We start from the raw sequence: 15,347 nt of genomic DNA on the forward strand, positions 1-15,347 counted from the left end.
ATCAATTCAGGGGTTAATAAGTCAGACCTTTTTTTGGTGGTGTTACAGTAAAAGTTGAGTTTGGCTAAAACAGCGTTGTACAATATTCATCGACCTCATCAACAGAAAGGACACTAAGATTCCGGTTTTATTTTGAACATAATCGCGACTTAAATGCTGCCTGGTAAGGAGGAAAACATGGGCTAAAGGAGAGAGAACCATCTACACAGATGAGAAACATTCTTATGAAAATGTCTTCCGACTCGGAGGCTCGGTATACGTGAGGCCCTCATTTTGCATGATGCGTCGTAGGGTCTGTGAATGAAATCAATGAATAATAATAATAATAATAATGACAATGATAAAATAATAATAGTAAGTAATAGTTCTATAATGATCATAGGTTCCCCCAATTACGATCATTTTTGTAAAACTCGACTTAACTTACTTACTTCTGTTTCTTGAGGATCGATAAGAACTACTTGTCATTTGCACCAAACAATTCCATCACTACAATGGCCATTCTATTTTCTAAATTTTCCCAATATTTATAAATATCCCACTTTTCGACTGGGCCATTCAAGTTTCTTTTTCCCATTGTTATCCGTAGCATTTTTTTGTTCCTCCTCATACTTAATGGATTGGCCCCAATGTTTACCTCATTCTGCACAAAATTTAGCCAATCTTATCCTCAACTCAAATGGGATTAAAAATCCGTTAGTAACCCTTGGGATTTTTCGCATACTGGTTTGCTTCAGCGCACTCTACTTCTGTTATCCTCCGTGCCATTATAGTTCCGTCTAATTAAACTTGCAAGTTTTTTCAAACATTTCACAGGATTAAATTTCTTTCCTGGAGAAGAGTACTCAGAGCAAATTGTGGAGCGTAGTGACATGAGGACAGAGGAGATGATTTTTGCTCCATGAAGTTTCTGCGCTTGCGAATGACTCCGCGATGCTTCAGAGCTGTCTCACACTTGGGCTTTTTCCATTAAAATTAATATCTATAGATATTATAATGACTTTCCTTGGTTTGAACCGAAGACGTTACAGCAAAATTACATTACCATCAACTAATTAGCTAAAAACCTCTGTGCGACATCTCAGTATACAAATAGAACATCAAATATGCTTAATGCATACAAATTATCAGATAAAATTCGAGGAATCCAGCGAGATGGAGTGAAATTGATTCATAATGAAACACCGACTTGCAATTTTCCACGAAAATTAAATTTTATTTTTGTGGAAAATTGCAAGTCAGTGTTTCATTATAAATTATCAGATGTTTGTGCGTCGCTACCTCCATAAAAAATTAAGAGGAAGTAACTCGATCTCGGACAAAATGAACGTTTTCTAAAACCTCAGAAAAATAAACAATGGACGAGGGCATAATTTTGCAGTTGACAACTCTATGCATAAAAGAGATTTGTTTTCTTGGGTTAATTAATCAGGAGAGGAAAAAAGTTTCCACGACGGGAAGCTGTGCGAGGAAGGTGAAGGGGGGTGAAGGGAGGGGGTGTCATGTGCGCGAAGCGACGAGCGTGGATGACGACGACGCGGCCCTCTTCCCTGACACGCTTGTTAATAAATGCCGCGAGAGGTGAATAAAACATGAGCGATAAGGATGAAATTGCTTTTTAAAGCGCTTCCTTTTTTCTCTCCCACACCTCGCCATATTGTCATTAATTGCTCAATTCGGGAGAAGAGATAAGGTGCACCAGCACGGCAGAAGTTTCCCAATCACCCCCTGCCCCGTTCGCATGATCTCGGTCGGTAACGACCAACCAGCATTCACACCACCGCGGTGACTCAGTGCTGCCTTCGAGCGCCCAAGTTTTAAAACTCGTCTGAATATAAATGTCCACTGGAAAAATTATTCTATTACCAATAACTAGAGGTCCGTGAATTTCGCGAGACGCGATATCGCGAAATAACGCGAAATAACACGAAATAACGCGAAATCGGTCAGTTAAAACGAAATTTCGCGTTATTTGCGATTTTAGGTGGATTAGCGAAAAAATCATATCTAATGAGTCGTAATCTATTAAAACATAAGCCTTCATTGTTTAACGCTGCCGACGTTTATTTACTCTATCTCATTACGATTCCCAGGTCAATAGGCTCGTTTAGTCTCGCGCATAACGCATCCGCGTAATATCACGCACTGTGGTGCTTTATCCGCCAGAATTTGCCGTTAAATTTATCACTGCCTCTTTCTTATCTGAAGAATTAGATATTATGAATTAAAAATGCGCGGAAAGAAATTTAGCGCGGCCGCGGAGGAGCGGAAATACAAGCTCACGCGCCCGATACGCGTCAATGCCGAGCAGTAATTCCGGCGACTCACCGCGGTGCATTAGACTGCGTTGTTGGATAACTTGTTGCAGGAATACCTTGAGTATGGGTCTAATGTAACAATTTCGTTGACTTAAACACGGCCGCTGGCCGGCACGGCCCACAGCGTGGCAGAGAGTCGTCTCGTCTGAAAGCGGCCTGAATTTCACGGCGTCGTGACGTGAGCGGCGGCCGGCAAAAAGTCGTTTCGTCAGAAAGCGGCCTCATTGTAGCACTGCCTTATTTCACGGCGCACCGCCGCGCCGGGCCGGATTGAAATGGGCGCCGTGGTGACCACGGCGGCCGTCAACGGCACCGTGCGTCAACTGCGCGATTTGATTCGTTTTAAGACATCCATAGACACGTAAGGTTATTTGAAAGCACGAAGCGCTAGCAGTTGGGAGAAGGTAAGGAAGGAACAGAAAGGATAAGAGGATAGAGGATTCTCCTTATTTGCAGACGGATCGTCGAATATTCAGCTCTCCACTGAGCTACAATGCAAAAAAATCATTTGGACATTGGCCAAATCTAATACCTAATTCTTCAGGTGAGAAAGCATCTCATTCTAGATGCTTCAGGATTGATAAATGGGAAATAATTTCTCAAGTTTCTTTGAATCCGATTATGTTTTGTTATGTGCGCTTCTTTCCCTGCCTTTCCTGACCGATTGGCAACAGCTGTAATCAAAACTAAGCGACTTTGTTGTATCTAGCTGCTGTCCCACCTTCCCTCAGCACCTGGGTGAGGGGTATCGAAAGGGAACCCACGACATGAAACATTTCAGACAATTTGTAAGTTATACGGTACTGCAGCTACCCAGCACTCAGTTTGAAAACACCACCGTGACAGGTTGTGTTTTGGGGTTAGACTGTTTTTTTATCGTAGTTCTAGCTTTAAATATTGAACGAAGGATAGGAATTTTAAAATGCCAAAAGCTAGTGATACTCTTCACACCTTCTCGACTAAATTCACTGACCCTGCAGGGTTGAGAAGGATTTTATGTGAAATACAGAGTATTACTGCGCAAAGTTTGCGATAAAACGATTTTAATTCAAAAGATGTGACACTTTGTTAAAGCACATCAGTAGCGATACTCATAAACGTGCGAAAGAAAGGGGACCCACAAAACGACAGCTATCCTTTGAACACACAGTCAGTCACTCAAAGAAAGGAAAGGAGGAGCTTGTTGTTAATACTACAAAGCATTTTTAAAGGCTTTATTTAGTGTAGAGAAACTTGACAATGCAAAAATCCCGGAATGGCTCTCGAAGTATACACATATAAGGTAGTGGGGATTTTGCCGTTTGCTGATCGTATTAGCCAAGACTACATACTTGAACCATTCATATACCTTGAACCAATATAAATTGTACCACTTCTTTCATGTTGTTTTATCAGAAATTTTGTGCTATCGAAATTGTGTTAAATGTTAAGTAAAATGCTTAATAAAAGTATAGGTATTAATGAAACGTGTACCATAAAATAATAAAACGCCTATATACCGGGAAAAATGTAACATTATAATAACACCGCCAAAATTTTCTATAACACCGAAATCATATGGTTTTAAAACGAATTTTAGCAAAAAATAAAACCACTTTCACGGACCTCTACCAATAACTCCACTCACCCGTTTTGAAAATCATCTTCACTACGCTGAAGCTTATTCCCGATTCATATTCGCTCTCAACGTCTCAAAATGATCACATTGTTCTCATCCGCATACTTCATTTCCAGTTTTGGCGAGCAACGCGACCGCAGGTAAGAGCTTAAGATAACCAACGCACGTGTTCAAGACGGACGACGCGCGGTACGGACCAAGGTCGCGAGTGAGCTTATGTGAACGGGGTGTCATGCTTTATTTTAGTTTTTCACACCGCAGCGCGCTTCTTTCAATATGGGCTCCATCGGCTATTTCATTTCATTGCCAATTAGAATTATAGAGTTCGAAAATACGTGAACCTGGATTTTTCGTTTCCCTATTCTTCGATTAGTTTTCGAGATATTCGCCACGAAAATTCGATGCCTAAAACCCTTCCAAAATAAGTTTGCAACGCGATGAACTCTGAAAGCGAGATGGTCGCCACTTCACAAACCCTCGGCCTTGAGCACAGACCTCCGGAGGTTCGTTGTTGTTATTCTATTTTGTGGCGTTCTCAAATAAATTAGACAGACGGAAGGGGAGAATATGCTAGATGAGGACGTTCGTGTGTTTTTACAACTATTTTCATAAACATTATTTTTTCATTCTATCTAAACAAATTGCGAAGTCATTCAATATAAAAAATTATTAAATTGCACACAAAAATCATAACACTCTAAACAAGCTTCTATACACAAAAAGAAAATCAGAGACCCCTAAAACTCTGAGAGGACGAATATTCAAACGTACCTGAATCTATATACTCTCATTGTGTAGTAAACCGATACAGGAACCACTGTTCTTGTTCAGCCAAGCACTGAAGTTTTTGAGACATTATTAAGATAAAAGAGTTTTTTCTTCTTCTCATTTATTTTCTGCGCACCGCTTCTGCATACACGTTTACTATTAACACTTCATGGAGGATGAAACTCACTCACTAACCAAACCAGCATTCACTGAACTAGTAAGGTTTTTAGGAGAGATGACCTACGTATTTCGCTAGTTTCAAAATCACAAGCTAGATATGCATTCTAAAATTTATGATAAAACCTTTCAATAAGGAATTTAACAGGTAATAAACAACATACCCATTATGAGCAGCTACCACCACTATCCTTTAATTGAACACAAGCTGATAACTTTGATTGCTAACGCAAAATATTCACAATTTCATAACAGAGCATCAGAATTTCGGTGCACTTCAATGGAATTTGAACCGATTGGAGAATGAAACGTGTGGCGCCAATTCCACGGGGCTTGAGGGGGGCCGAACTCCCTCAAAAATTCGTATTGCTTGTGAAGAAAAAATGTGTCAGGCTTGTCGATTTTCCCCGGAGTGTCTAAATATCAAGATTCGAGTTGTCAGGGTTCTAATGTTGATCCTATGGCCCTTCTAAAATGCTTAATAAACTTAAGTCACTACTTATAATATTTGCCGGGGAAGATCCCCGGTTTGGGCCCCCCAATATTTTTTGCCAGTCGGCGTCCCTGAATGAAACTAACAGCAATAAGTATTCAGAGGGGTCGCGGACAATACGCAGCATTTCAGCAGGTTAAACATTCTGAAAATATCACGTGTTGCTACGACTGCATTACATTCGCGTTCATCAACGGTTGCTACTTTATATTTAAGCATATTTTTTTAAGAGGACGGAATAAAATAAGCGATTGAAACTAACCTCCCTAATCTCTGGATGAAAGTAAGAAAATGCAAATTAGTGATATGAAAGGGTGAAATATCAGCATGTAATGGGAACAATAATAATTTTTATTTATCGATCAAGGATCGTATATTACTGTGAGCCACAGAACAGAGACATTGAACACGCCTAGGAAGATAAATGATTCATAACAATGTATCGAAAGAACGATAATATATGCAGAATAAAATATCAATCATAAGACAAACGCTTGAGGAAGCACAAACAAACACTAAGTTCATGCGAGGATATCGTTTGCAAAAATGGACATGAAAATTCCGTAAACATTCACATAAAACAAGTATTTTCCTTACCTTTCCACAGCTTTCGGAAAGCGAAACAACCTCCAATCCGAAATATGGGTATCACACCCGGAAACACAGCATTAGTACCTCATGTTCAAAATCACACACACGCGGATTACAAAGACGTGTGACTTGCTGCTATAACAGTCGAAATATGTGCAGTCACCGGCGTGGGCAGGTAGGACCACATGAGTTCCACGAAAACCCTCGCCTACTTCCTCCTCCCTCGCCGTCACCTCCCCTACCGCTTGTAGTAATACTCCCAGATGGCGTGAGTGTCCAAGCTACCCGGAAGCCCCAGCCTTCCTAAAGGCTGTCTAAGGTGCACAACGGATAACACAATCTATATGACGAAAATAGAGAAAATTTGTGTGCGCGCGCAGCTTCCCCCTCCAACAACGCTTCCTTCCCAACTTCCAGTCCTGAGAGAACTACTTGGCACTGATTCCCACGGTACCCTATGTGAAAAAAACAAACAAGAGAGGTGCGTAATTATACTCCGACATTGTAATATGATATTTTTTCCCGACGAACGAATTGGGTTCTCGACTACTCAGGAACACCTGCGGGGATATCTGGTTTCGCTACGGAAATGGAGGCTTTGGGAAGAGCCGACTAGACTCCTTGCTTTGAGATTGCGGGGAGCAATGGATTTGGGCTTTTGGGTCGGTCGCGGTGCGTCGTGGTGCGTCGCCACAACAGGGAAAGTGAGCGAGGGAGGGGAGTGAGTAGGGGGGAGGGGGGGAAGGCGGAGGAGGGGAGGGGGAGACGGTATCAGCGGAGAGAAGGCAGGGAGGGATGATGGACGGCCGAGGTTCCTCCAAAGAATAAAAAAAACTTGAAAAGCAAGCGAGGGCTGACGCGAATGATGATTCGAAAGATCATCCCTACACGGTGAATGATCATTCGAAAGAAATTCATACGCCGGTACCGCTATACACGGTGAATGATTTCAGCGAATTTTCTGCGCAGAAATGATGCGCACTGGTGCGACTATCGATAGTGTATCTCGATTCTAATGATAATTCCGACCGTTTCTGACAACGACCAAATTTGTTTTGGAAGTTGCAGACGACGGAATGCTTTGTTTACATCTGCGCTTCAATATAATTTTGTATTGCTTTTACTTTCCGTGGTGTATGACGTTCTAAGTAATGAGAGGAATTATAACGGTAGACATTGATAGCGGAAAACCACTTTATTAAGGGCGCGTTTCGTAATTCACTGGCAGTACTGCTACTGCTGCTGCAAAACGGAACGGAAAACAGTATTGCCACTGTAAGCAAATTAGTGATTTTGGAACGGTCAACAGTAGCTGCTGTTGATAATTTCGCGGGAAATAGTGGACATAGCAACCCCTTTGAAAGAGATTAATTCTAGATATAATTGGGATTTTATGGATTTCAAAATACGGGTTTAATACAGATTTAATACTTTCTGTGTTTGTAGGGAATGAATCGTGCAAATACCATTTTCAAAATAAATTGAATATATATACGTAGTAAGCATGAAAGTTCGAAATTGATCGATTGCAGCCTAAATAAATATTTTTAAAAACATCCATTGCAATTGAGGATAGACATGTAAAACTTTCAAAATTAAAAGTACTTCAATCTCAGGTTGACAAATGCCTTCAAACAGTGCGTAAACATAATCAAGAACAATTTACAAGGCACCAATACAGGAATTAATTAGGTGTACCTCTATATTCATGTTTGAAGAAAATTTAAACGTAATACACGCTATACACTTCACATATTCGTACTTCAAGCAATGGCACAAAACAATTAGGTCAGTATCCTGAAGCTTAAGCAGACGATAACATACGTACAGTTAATATGGTAGAATAATGTAGTATAGAGAGACGAATTTCCAACGTGTAATTAAAATTGCTTTTGCCATTACTTATGTTATTATTACGCTCACACATTAAACGGTACGGTGGAACAAGAAAGTATACGTAGATATTGCATTGCATTGATAAAAGAAATCAACAAAGTTTATGCATGCATTTATGTAACACACGATACCGATACATACATTGAGAACGTAATTTTAATAATGATACTTTCTTGCATTGAAGTTTTCAGGAATTTCTTGTACCACTGGAATTTACGAGACACTATCGGTAAATCACACGAAGTTAGCAAAACAAATATTTCATATAGGTAAGTAATCAAACACTCATTCGCGCACAACTTGCCATTTTCAATATCAACAATATATATTTATAATTTAAAATTGGAGTTCTTATTCTCAGTTTACGTGAATATATTATGAATTATGTACGCCATACTTCATTTACTTGCGTACCATATGTTATTAAGCAAAGCGGTTGCTGTGTTCCAAATACAGGTGAACATCGCCTTTCGTCTGCTTACTGCCGCAACTGCTGCTCTCGGCTTGCAGCAGCCACAGTAGAGTTCACAGTAGGGAACGTCATCAAATGACTGACGTCATCGGTTACTGTACCGTACTGCCAGTTGATTTTGGAACGGTTTGGCAGCACTGTCAGTACTGCCAGTGAATTTCGGAATGCGTCCTAAATCGTGCGTTTTGTGATACCGTAACGAAGTACATAATAAGTTGTTTTCGCCGCAGAGCAACGATGATATGCTTCAAGATAGTACACTCTAGAACATGATCATGAGGAAACTTACGCTTCAAATGGCTACCCGAGGTCTTTTCCCTTCCAATTCAGTAAATTATTAAATACGTGAAAAAATAATTGTGGGCAAAACTGCACGTTGTTTCTCGCTCAGAAAAATCCTACCTTATGGAGACGAGTCCCGTTTTGACGCCGCAGCGCCCAGCTCTAATAAAAAATACACAGTAAGCTTAAAGCAAAAGCTCCACTAGGGTGAAGGCCGGTCGACAAGGAGTTTTTATGTTTGGGGTCCCTTCGGGTACACAGCCTTCACAATGCAGTCGAGCAAAGGTCATCTCTGCGCGAGAGAAGAAAGGTAACGGGAAGATGAAAAAATGAAGGGACCTGCTCTATTTTCCAAGGAGTGCGCTTCAGCATCCTCATACTTTCTACTATGAAGTTGGCTCTGTGTTATCTCATTCTTTGCTACTCCCCCATTACCGTAAAACTACGAATGCTCTCAAGATATCTTGTGCGAAATTTGCGAAATTGCAATTGCGCGAAATTACAATTAAAGGCTATATGAGTAAGTACCTCAATTATTCACCACAGAGAAATCACTATATTTTAAATATCGATACTAGGGAAGAATGTGGACTGTGACATTCATGGACTTGTTTATGGGGCTTGCTCCTTGACTTATAATTTGGAGTCTCACCCCAAACTTAAGCGTTCAAATCTTTAATAATGTTTAATAATTGTAAATTAAACAAAATATCGACGTAATCGAGGAGAAAAACGACGTTTTTATTCATTAAATATCAGAAATTTTATTTCCGTATTACCCTATTTAGAAGAATGATGTTAAGAAAAATTTTTACTGCGGTTAACGCGTTTCGGCTCACTGATCCATCATCTGGTACAAGACATCGTTTATTCAACCTAAGATTTTAGGTTGAACTAACGATTGTATAGTTAAAATGGAGGGAAATTTTTATACATTCGGATTACATGAAAATTATCTGGGATAAAAATAGTATCAGCGGGCGAAAAAAGATCCAAATAGATCTTAAATCAAAGACTAGTCTAAAATTCAGGTTGAAGTATTCTTTGCAGTTAATTTTTCATATATATTTCCTCATGATTACCTATAACCCCTCAGCTCTCGAAAAATAATTTTACAAGGAAAAGAAATGAGATAACCTTACAGACACGCCACAAACACCATTTCGTACTCCATGAGTCGGCGTTACTACGAACCTGCAAAGAAATAGAAAATATTTTATAATAAAGAAAACAGGAAATTACATTCTATACCCAAATCTGAAAAATATCGGCCATATTTCGGGACAAAATTAGTGGCTTTAAATTATCATAAATTCATGAGTTAACATTCAGAAAAATCATTGCTGGTTATTTAAATAAAGTATTATATTTAAAATTACAATAGATTCTACTGCTTGAAATGAGTTTGAATTATAAAATGACCCAAGTGATTCAATGAAAATCATTTGGTGAAATTAGAATATTTTATTTATTTCAACCATCCAAAAAGTTCATTAAATCACCTCTCAAAACGTACCATTTATTAAAGATTATAAAATAAAATGCCGCTATAACTATAAGAAATTAATTTTATTAAAAAATACGTAGGCTTTCCTGAAGAAATATATTTGTGAAATTTCCCCCTTCGTCACCAGGGCAGTCACCAAGAGTCTAAGTGTCTTAGAACTTCAGAACGTTAGTCAAGTCTTGATCCTGACTCAAAATCGACTTGACTAACTCTTTAGAATAAAGAGATCTCAATTGAGCCCTGAAGTTCATTCCGACTTCTCTACAGCGGAGAAGTTGTGTCTAAGCTGTAATTGAGTGGTCAATTTCCAAGATGTCCGCCGCCGTCGCCTTAAGTTTTTAAAATGAAATATCTCTCGTAAAACAATTTCACGAGTGATATTGTGCTCCAGTAATGTGAGTTATTGATCAGCGGGATGCCATGAGTGACAATAGATTAGGTTATTTCATATTATTTAAAATGTTGCTGAACTCTAAAAAAAATGAAAATTTTTAACTGATCTCCACCATAATTACACTAGAACAAGTTATTTGGACGGAAGTGAATTTCTAAAATACAACATTTTCCCTGCTTTGATTGAACACAGCTTTTAAGACGTCCGGTAGGTAATTGATCATGAAATCCGAAATACTGACACTATTTTTGAAAATTGAATATCCAGGGACACAGGCATTTAGTACAAAACCTCAGAATGGAGGGCTAAGAAATAAAAATATGCACCATATTCCGTGGGCGCGCCCACCTCCATCATAGAACAAGAGGGAGAATAGTTATTCCAGCCCACCTCCTTAATCAAACAGATTCCAAAAATTAATTTCTCTATATATCACGTACCTATACTACTAAAGCACACTCTGTTTTGACATTATAGCCGTACTATGCTGAGGAAGTATCTCGCTTTAGATATCCACACTGAGAAGGAAGACAGTGATTATGACATTTACGAAATTGAAATGAATTTAATATGAAAGGATAGATACAATGTGATATGTATGTGTATGATACAGAATTTTCCCCCTATATTGCAAGATGCGAATGTAACAGAAATGGCTGAAGGTGAGGATATCGTGTGGCGGGGGAAAATAGTGCGTGAGAAAGGAAAAAAAGGAATATTACAGTAGATTTTATTAATATTTATGACGCTGTTATAATGGCATCCTAAAATGGCAAAATGGGCTCTGGGAGTTAAAGTCATCTTTGGGATGGAGAAACAAGACGGGAGCCCCCCTGCTGAAAACCCTCCTCTCCCCTAGCTCTATGCGTACATGCGTGAACATCCCCGCCACTTCTACTAGAATACTGCCATAATTTTATGGCTCCCACGAAAGAATGGCCCCAGGAATGGGTGAGCCATATTAATATTCGCTACAACATCTAGTAGAAGGAAGGGCTCGCGACCAAAACAAATCATTAGACCACTTAAAGGAAAAAAAAAATATTAAGCAAAACGACTTGAACATTCATTCAAGTGCTATGGTGACAAAAAAGAACTACTAGCGGGGACTATCTCATAGCTTCCGTCAGGACACTATCGCTTGGACATTCCTGACGAAACAGCGGCCTGTGGCTGTGGTAAAGGTAGATTAGCGGTTGAAGGGGAGGGATGGGTAAAAAGAGGGATGAATTCATACGGCCACATTATATAGATAAGATTATATGACCCAAGTTCATAAATGGAGCAATCTTTTTAAAATTCCGGCCTCGATTGCCTGCCTGCTATAAAAGGATAAGCAATTTATCGCTCCAATTTCCCTCCACGACCCCTGAACTCTTTCTCGGGCAATCGAGCATCTTCCCTTCCCACAATTCCTGGCTCGTAAACACCACCAGAGCTTCCCATAACATTCAGAGCACGCGCCCCGCATTTTACAACAAAAGGCACGCCAGGGAGCGACCAGGCGCGGCCTTGGAGCACGCGCGTCTTGAGAACCAGTATGTTAAGCTGCGCACGGAGATCGGTAGAGAGGTTCCTCACGGAGGTAATGTTGCTCACATATTTAGAGGTACTCACAATTCGCGTGGGTTAAAAAAAATATTGGACGTGTTGAAGCAATAAACTCATCACGCAAAAACTGCAACTTGCAACATGCAACTTTTACAAGCACACTATGATAACCAAAAGCAACAAGTGAGACCGATCTCATTCCTTCCGTCAGCAAAATGTCACTGCCTGACTGTAGTCAACTATTACGCTAGACAAACACAAGTAAACATCTACTGTGAAGAGATCAAGAATCGATAGGTAACGTTCTCGATCCTGATCCGATTTTGGCGAAGTTGGAAGAATCGAAGGCTCTGGATGCATCGCGAGCGGGACAAGTTGATTTCATAAAAAAAGCACAGAGTATAGCAACCGCTCGCATTTTTCAATATATAAATTATTACGTATCAATGGCAAGCAAAAATTTAACTTATTTTCTCAGCATGGATATGAACATAAGCCATAGCCATATCTTTATTTTTCTCCTCCCGCCATCAAAAAGCGAAGAGACACTCAAGAACACTTCTATTTACAGAATAACGGCGAGATAACGCTCTTGACTCTCTAATATCATTGCAGCGTGCCTCGACGAGCACACCAACGACATAATGACTGCTATGTGATCATGGCGCAGCGCAACATTATATATGGCTAACACGGTAGCACCAGCGTTTGGCTTCACATGTGACTACACCGGCTACACTGGTTAACTTGTGGTAACACATGATAAACAAAATGATTCAGAAATTAACCAAGAAAATTTTTGGCTCAGGACGAGAAGTTCAGTGTAAGAAAATATAAATAGTTTCTTCGCATATATATTCGAGAATTTAAAGGAACTAAAACATAACAAAATGGTGTATTCATCATCATAATTAGTCAGCAATCCCAAGATTGCTTTGACGCAGCTCTCCATTCCTCTCTCCTATCCGCTAGCCTTTTCATAGCGACGTATTTCTGCTCTTCAACATTCTTTATAACCTATTCTATGTAACTCATTCGGGGCCGTCCCTTGCCCTTCTTCCCTTCCAACTGTGTCCTTCAAAGATTGTCTTCATCAGACCATCATGCCTCAAAATGTGGCCCACTAAGCTGTCCCGTCCTCTGCTTAAGGTTTTTAGGAGGTTTCTCTCGCTCTTCTTAGCACTTCTTCGTTACCTACACGGTCAATCCATTTTATCTTCATCATTCTTCGGTAGCACCACATTTCGAATGCTTCCACTCTTTGACTTCTCTGCTGCTGTCAAGCCTCGCTTCCATAGAGAAACATACTCCATATCTAGCATCTGATGAATTGTTTCCTTACTTATATGCGGGTACAGTCAGCTGTAAGAGGATTCTTCTTTTCGCAGAAAGCCCTCTTGGCCTATGCTATTCTACTACATATTTATTTTTATCGTTAGTAATAATAATAATAATAATACGTCTTTCTTTGGCGAGATTGGGACTAGGAAGTGCCATCATCCGCCTAACCCCTCGTCAAACATGAAATATATGCAGTTAAATACATCGTCAAGTTGCTCATGAAATTACATGCAGAGAAATTACATAAAAATAAATAGAAGTTCCATTTTCAATCAACAAATAAAATTATAAGTTAACAAAGTTACTATTGACCAAGTGTAAAAAGATGTTAGTGAACGTGGGAAAAACCTAAGGATATTGACTGTCGTCCTTATTAGAAAAAAAACCCACGGCAGGAAAACGCCCACACAAGAAGGGGGCTTCCCAGGTGAGGGTTTATTACTTCGATGAAAATATTTCAGCCAAGCACCGAATAGCAAAAGAACCAAGAGAACGCAGTCTCTCGTCAATCGTCGCGGGGATGTCAAAAAAATGGCCGGCGCACTTTTATGGTCGCCTAAATAAAACCTTTAAGACTTACGCATGATACTTGGAGCGCAGAGAGAGAAACTATTTGCCATAACTGAGTCCGGTATTTACATAAAAGGATAGGAGAGAAGGATATTGCCTCTGCATCTGTATTGATGAGCATCGCAGCATTCAATCAACTGGTGCCGTAATCATTCTAAGAAGCATGGAAGGAATCTCTGTGCAACACTAGGAGTGTAACACTCGCATGCACTAACATTCCAGTCGAATACGCAATCTCATCTGCATAAATCTACTCAAGGACAAAACGCATGAACAGGCACGACTGCCGTGCCTCCATGGGAGTGAATACTCAAATGGGTGAGAAGTTGGGAAAAATAACAACTTCACGGGAAATGCACTTAATATTTAACTTTGCCGGCCGCTGTGGCGGCGGTGTGAGGTCCTCGATTGCAAACCCGAAGGTCGCAGATTCGTGACCCGCCTAAGATAAGTTGCCTCTACCCAGGGCATGCGAATTTGTACTCATAGAGTTGAAACTTTGGGACCCTCTAAGTAAAGATCACCACGAGCTATTTTCGGGGTATATGGAAATAAAAAAAGGAAACATTAATTAACATACAGAATGGTAGACTTCTCTCAACAATCATGCATATGACTTTCTTTGATATAAATGGCCTCTTTCAGGCAATAGCAATACAAAAGGACGCATTTCATGCTAAATAAACGTACTCTCATCCATTATATCCATCAAAGGAATCGAGTAATTGGATAAAAGGACAATTTTCACACAAATATTCACCGTGAAGGAAAACAACTAAGAAATAATCTTACCCGCGCGGTATCCCGAGAAGATTTTTCAAAAGTTGTTCGCCGGGAAAGTGTAAAATCATATTTAACTAAGAAATATGTTAAAAGTAAGCGGCGAGTTACGTTCTGAATAAACACAAAGAGAGGAACGAAAGCATAACGGAGATTATGGCAGTTTTAGGATTGGAGAGTCTACAGAGCGGATGGAAAAGAAGTAAAATTGGGGGGTCTTATGGAGGAACAATTAAGAATGATAGAGTATGGGGAGGCTTCGAAAAGAACCGGAAGTGCCGCCCTCCATCGGGAAAAAATTACCGAACGTACATTCAAAGTAAAACGCAGATGCACTAGAATTAATTTTTTTTAAATTTCCATTCCTCAACAGGTTAATTATTGAATGGAATCACTCACTTGGAGATTTGTCAAAACCATAACCTCGCATTACTCATTCATTTAAAAAAAACAAGACAAATTAATTCAGGGCCATTTATGAGCACCATTTATCAATTAATATCGGATGTATTAAACATTTTGTACGCTATTGTTTCATGCTTGGTCCCATGTTTATGTATAATGATGCATAATTTTGCTTCCTACGTTC

Source organism: Ischnura elegans, chromosome 12 (genome assembly GCF_921293095.1).
Source record: "Ischnura elegans chromosome 12, ioIscEleg1.1, whole genome shotgun sequence".
NCBI lineage: Eukaryota > Metazoa > Arthropoda > Insecta > Odonata > Coenagrionidae > Ischnura > Ischnura elegans.